The 6,000-nt window shown below is 43.6% G+C and overlaps 1 protein-coding gene across 1 annotated transcript in view; it reads right to left on the reverse strand.

Annotated features, from left to right (window-relative positions):
- Positions 1 to 6,000, reverse strand: part of RELN (reelin) — a 380,071-nt gene that overhangs the window by 143,611 nt on the left and 230,460 nt on the right.

Here is a 6,000-nt window from a genome sequence, read left to right on the forward strand (position 1 = left end):
GGGAACGACTAGCACATATGTGCGAGGGGAACCTATACTTTTACTGTATTTTATTTTATCAATCAACTACTACTACTACTACCACCACTGCACAAACTGACAAACTGGCTCTCTTGTCTTTAACAGAGTTTCTCTATTAGAACTGCAATAATTGGTTTTATCCACTAGATGGCAGCAAAGAGATCCAAGAAAATCTGAACCCATTTCTGCCATCTCCTGGTTAAGATTTTTTTTTCAGCCCACATAGGACAACCTTAACTTTAAGAGGTTAAGAGCTGAATTTTCCAGGCTCGAGAAAGGGGAAAATGAGGATAAAGACAGAATTGTTAAGTGCCTCAGGCTGTATTTCTAACCAGGTTAATATTCCTATGTAAAGAGTGTTAAAGAACAGATAAAGAATGGTGGCTGGAATTGAGTACGTCTAGTTTAATGAAAAGAAGGACTAGGGGTGATATGATAGCACTGTTCCAATTTTTGAGGGGCTGCCACAAAGAAGAGGGGATCAACTTGTTTTCCAAAGCAGCAGAAGGCAAGACGAGAAGCAATGGATGGAAACTAATTAAGAAGAAAGAACTTCGGACAAATTTTTTGACAGTGAGAACAATCAACCAGTGGAACTGCTTGCTTCCAGAAATTGTGGATTCTCCAACACTGGTAGTTTTAAGGAAGAGATTGGACAAACATTTGTCTGAAATGGTATAGGGGCCGTGATGGCTGATTTCGGCCTTCATTTTCGGCCGTTTTTTGCCCTCCGGAGGCTCCCCTGAAGCTTCCAGAGGGCAAAAAACAACCCAATACGGAAACAGGAAGTCCGGGAACTAACTTCCTGTTTGCACATTGGGCAGTTTTTCTCCTTCCCGCGGGCCTGGGGTGGGGTGGGGAGGCCATTTTTGCCCTCCCCAGGCTCCTAGAAAGCCTCTGGAAGTTGGGGAGGGCGAAAAGCGGATCCACCGTGCCATCACACGCATATGCGCGGGGGGGAGAGCATGCATGCGCATGACCCCCCCCCATATACCCCACTTTGGCACACAATGGCAAAAAGGTTTGCTATCCCTGGTATAGGGTTTTCCTCCCTTAGCAGGAGGTTGGACTAGAAGACCACCGTCCCTCCCAACTCTGTTATTCTGTTATCTTCACTATTCAACATCGCACTACATTTTAACTCATTTATTCTTGTCCTGCTTGCATGTTTGGGAAGATTTATTTTGCAATAAAAACCTCAGTTTGTCGTCAGGGCTAAAGACAATATTTGTTAAGGTTTTCGGCATCTTTTTTTTGCAGATGAATAATACATAATCTGTACATGATCTTGAATTTCTGTCCTGGAACTATTTCTTTCCCTCTACGTTTAAATTACTCCGGGAAGAACAGGGCTGGATATCTTGATGAATTGATATTGATATTGATTGTTTCCTGATTGCTTATTTGCACCCTATGACTATCATTAAGTGCTGTACCTTATGACTCTTGATGAATCTATCTTGTCTTTTTGTGTACACTGAGAGCAAATGCAGCAAACTATTCTATTCTATTCTACCCTACCCTACTTTACCCTATTTCTATTCTATTCTATTCTATTCTACTATTGTATTGTATTGTATTGTATTGTATTCTACCCTACCCTACCCTACCCTACTTTACCCTATTTCTACTCTACTCTAGTATTGTATTGTATTCTACCCTACCCTACCCTACTTTATGCTATTTCTACTCTACTCTACTCTACTCTACACTACTCTATTCTATTTTACTCTTGTATTGTATTGTATTGTATTCTACCCTACCCTACCCTACCCTACTTTACCCTATTTCTACTCTACTCTACTCTACTCTTGTATTGTATTGTATTCTACCCTACCCTACTTTACCCTATTTCTATTCTATTCTATTCTATTCTATTCTACTCTTGTATTGTATTCTACCCTACCCTACCTTACCCTACTTTACCCTATTTCTACTCTACTCTACTCTACTCTATTCTATTTTACTCTTGTATTGTATTCTACCCTACCCTACCCTATTTTACCCTATTTCTACTCTACTCTACTCTACTCTACTCTTGTATTGTATTCTACCCTACCCTACTTTACCCTATTTCTATTCTATTCTATTCTACTCTTGTATTGTATTGTATTCTACCCTACCCTACTTTACCCTATTTCTACTCTACTCTACTCTACTCTACTCTACTCTACTCTACTCTATTCTTGTATTGTATTCTACCCTACCCTACCCTACTTTACCCCATTTCTACTCTACTCTACTCTACTCTACTCTACTCTACTCTTGTATTGTTTTGTATTCTACCCTACCCTACCCTACCCTACTTTACCCTATTTCTACTCTACTCTACTCTACTATTGTATTGTATTGTATTCTACCCTACCCTACTTTACCCTATTTCTATTCTATTCTATTCTATTCTACTATTGTATTGTATTGTATTGTATTCTACCCTACCCTACTTTACCCTATTTCTACTCTACTCTACTCTACTCTACTCTACTCTTGTATTGTATTGTATTCTACCCTACCCTACTTTACCCTATTTCTATTCTATTCTATTCTACTATTGTATTGTATTGTATTCTACCCTACCCTACCCTACTTTACCCTATTTCTACTCTACTCTACTCTACTCTTGTATTGTATTGTATTCTACCCTACCCTACTTTAGCCTATTTCTATTCTACTCTACTCTACTCTACTATTGTATTGTATTCTATTGTATTCTATTGTATTCTATTGTATTGTATTGTATTCTATTCTATTCTTCTATGAACAGATTTTCTTACATCTTCGTCATTCTCTGCTAGGGACTTTTGACAATGTCAAGTCCTTGCCCCACACCCTGAAGACAAGACTCAACTGTCAATCAAGTCGGATTTTGTCAACAGAATGAAAGCAAGCACCATCCTGTTCTTATTTGGGACAAAAACTGTATTGGCGGGAGCCTCTATTTTCCTTTTTTGTGTGTGCCAGTTTGTACCAAAGTGTGCTGGCAGAGAGCACAAAGCACATATTTTATGCCTTGATTAAGCAATTTTCTTTTATATGTTGTTTCAACCGTGGCAGGAATTGGAATGAAGCTCCATTCTCAGTCTGGCGGGGAGTGGAACGGTACCCAACACGAATATCCAACCAGAACATTAATTCTAGTGAGGAAGGGGACAGTCAACAGTCTTCTGCTGCGCGGTTGGTGAGCCAGGCCCACCAGAACTCCCCTGGCAGCTGTGACAACACAACCTAGATTTGATGAAGTGTGAAGAAATTAAGAATAATATTGAATTTCCAGGCGCAATTACGGAACACAGCCATGGGGATGATACATTAATTGCCATGGCAATGGCATCTTTGAGAATGTTCCATAAATCAATAACAGCAGATGCCCGCCTGAAACATGCAGAGGCAAAGGATGAGGCATAACACATGAAGGATGTTTATTCCCCATCAATGTATAATAAAATATTGGCAAAGGAACTTTAAATATCCTACCAACCTTGTCTTTCTACCTCCCTCCCTCAAATAAAAGTCTGTAAATCAAGTAGGAAGGGGGACTAGTACAAAATAAATTCATACATTAACTCCACATCTTTCCTTTTTTTAATACATATTTTTATTTCCATTTTCATAACATACAATCACATGTATACTATACATAGCCAGTATCATATAGTATTAAATAATGATTACATCATTCCTCTTGTCCTCAACGCCCCAAAAAGATTAACAACCCATTATTAGCTCTTCTACTCTCCATACACCTCTTTCTTCTACCTCTCTCTTACTTCCTATCTTCCCTCCATCTTCCTTTCCTACTCTACTTCCCCTTCCTTTCTCCTTCTCCTCTCTCTACATTCCACTCCTCCTTATCCTCATCCTCCTCATCTCCCCCCTTACCCTCTCTCCTATCCCTCTCTTCCAGGGGTGGGTTTCTCGCCCCGTTCCAACCGGTTCGGTTGGAACGAGGCCGGCGGCGTCCTCGCGCACGCACGTGGCGTCCTCGCGCACGCACGCGGCGTCCTCGTGCACGCACGCGGCGTCCTCGTGCACGCACGCGGCGTCCTCGTGCACGCACGCGGCGTCCTCGCACACGCACCGCGCGCATGCGTACTAGCGTCCGCACGATGCTCCAGCTGCTCCTGGAGGATCGCGCAGGCGCTGTATGCGTTCTGCGCATGCGTAGAAGCGCAGAATTTGTAAAAACCGGGTAAGGAGCGGGCGCGGGTGTGCGGGCGCGCGCAGGCATGGGGGGGGGCTTCGCCGTTCCCGGAAGTTACTTACTTCCGGGTTCGGCGACCAACCGGATCGCAGGGACCGGTGCAAACCGGTCGAAACCCACCCCTGCTCTCTTCCCACCTTTCTTCTCCCTTCTGCTTCCCACTCTTCTTCTCATTGGTGTATTTCCGCTTCCATACTACTCTACTTCCCCTTCCTTTCTCCTTCTATTCTCTCCCCTTACCACTCCTCCTTATACACCTCATCTTCCCCCTTCACCCTCTCTCCTATCCCTCTCTTCCTATCTTCTTCTCTCCTCTACTTCCGACTCTTCTACATCCTGTCCTTCCCTCCATCATTTTCTACTGGGACATCTTTCCCTTGTTGGGTCTGACAATAACCACAGTATGTTGTTATTCTTTGTGCTGCCACAACTTTGCATCTTTGCTTGTGAAGGAGGAACACACACACAACACCTTAAAAGGTGCTTTTTATGCCTCCTTTGTGAACTTCGGTGGGTGTGCCTCAAGAGCAACGTGTGATATCACGTTTATTACTGAGGGAGGATGTGTTAATTGATTAGCGAGAGACCAAATGGTGAAACTGAAGGAGTAATTTTGAGAGACAAGCGTGCGGAAGAGGGGGAGAAAAATATTTCAGGCAATTCAATGGATCTGGGGGAACTAGTGGGTGGTGTGGTTTGCTAACATGTTGTGAGTCAAGTTCAGCCATGAAAAACAAAGATCATTTCTAACATCCCACACTTCATTATCCATCCAACACGAGGAATGGAGAGGAAGAAAGGGATTTATCCTCTCCCCCCCAAAAAAGAATGAAAAATCTAAGACAGGAGTTTCACAAGACTTTGGATTCATTGTTAAATATACATTCCCTTTCACAATGCACCTCCTCATCCAGGTGTGTAGGAAAATATTATATTTAGGTGGGGGGGAAAACTGTGAGAATTTTACACTTGAAACGCACATAACAGAATAAGCAAATAACAGAATAATAGGATTGAAAGGGACTTCTCTAAATCCTTGCACAAGCAGTAGACCCTAGAACATTCTGGACAATGGCTGTCCCGTCTTCCCTTGAGAACCTCCAGTGATCCAGCACCCATAACTTCTGGAGGCAAACAATTCCACTGATGAATTGTTCTCACTGTCAGGAAATTACTCCTTAGTTCTCGATTGCTTCTCTCTTTAATGATCTTCTACCCATTAGTTCTTGTCCTGCCTGAGGTGCTTTTGAGAATAAGTTGACCTCCTCTTCTCTGTGGCAGCCTCTCAAATACTGAAAGACAGCTCTCATATCACCTCCTTCTCTTCTCTTCTCTTCTCTTTCTCCTTCCCCTCCTCCTTCCCCTTCCCCTTCTCCATCCCCTTCCCCTCTTCCTTCCCCTTCCCCTTCTCCATCCCCTTCTCTTTCCCCTTCTCCATCCCTTCTCCACCCCTTCTCCTCCTCCTTCCCTTTCCCGTCTCCTTCCCCTTCTCCATCCCCTTCCCATTCTCCTTCCCCTTCTCCATCCCTTCTCCATCCCCTTCCCCTTCTCCTTCCTCTTCTCCATCCCTTCTCCATCCCCTTCTCCTCCTCCTTCTCCTTCCCTTTCCCCTTATCCTTCCCCTTCTCCATCCCTTCTCCATCCCCTTCTCCTTCCCCTTCCCCTTCTCCATCCCTTCTCCATCCCCTTCTCCATCCCCTTCTCCATCCCCTTCCCCTTCTCCTTCCTCTTCTCCATCCCTTCTGCCATCCCCTTCTCCTCCTCCTTCTCCTTCCCTT

This window comes from Thamnophis elegans, chromosome 7 (genome assembly GCF_009769535.1).
Source record: "Thamnophis elegans isolate rThaEle1 chromosome 7, rThaEle1.pri, whole genome shotgun sequence".
Lineage (NCBI taxonomy): Eukaryota > Metazoa > Chordata > Lepidosauria > Squamata > Colubridae > Thamnophis > Thamnophis elegans.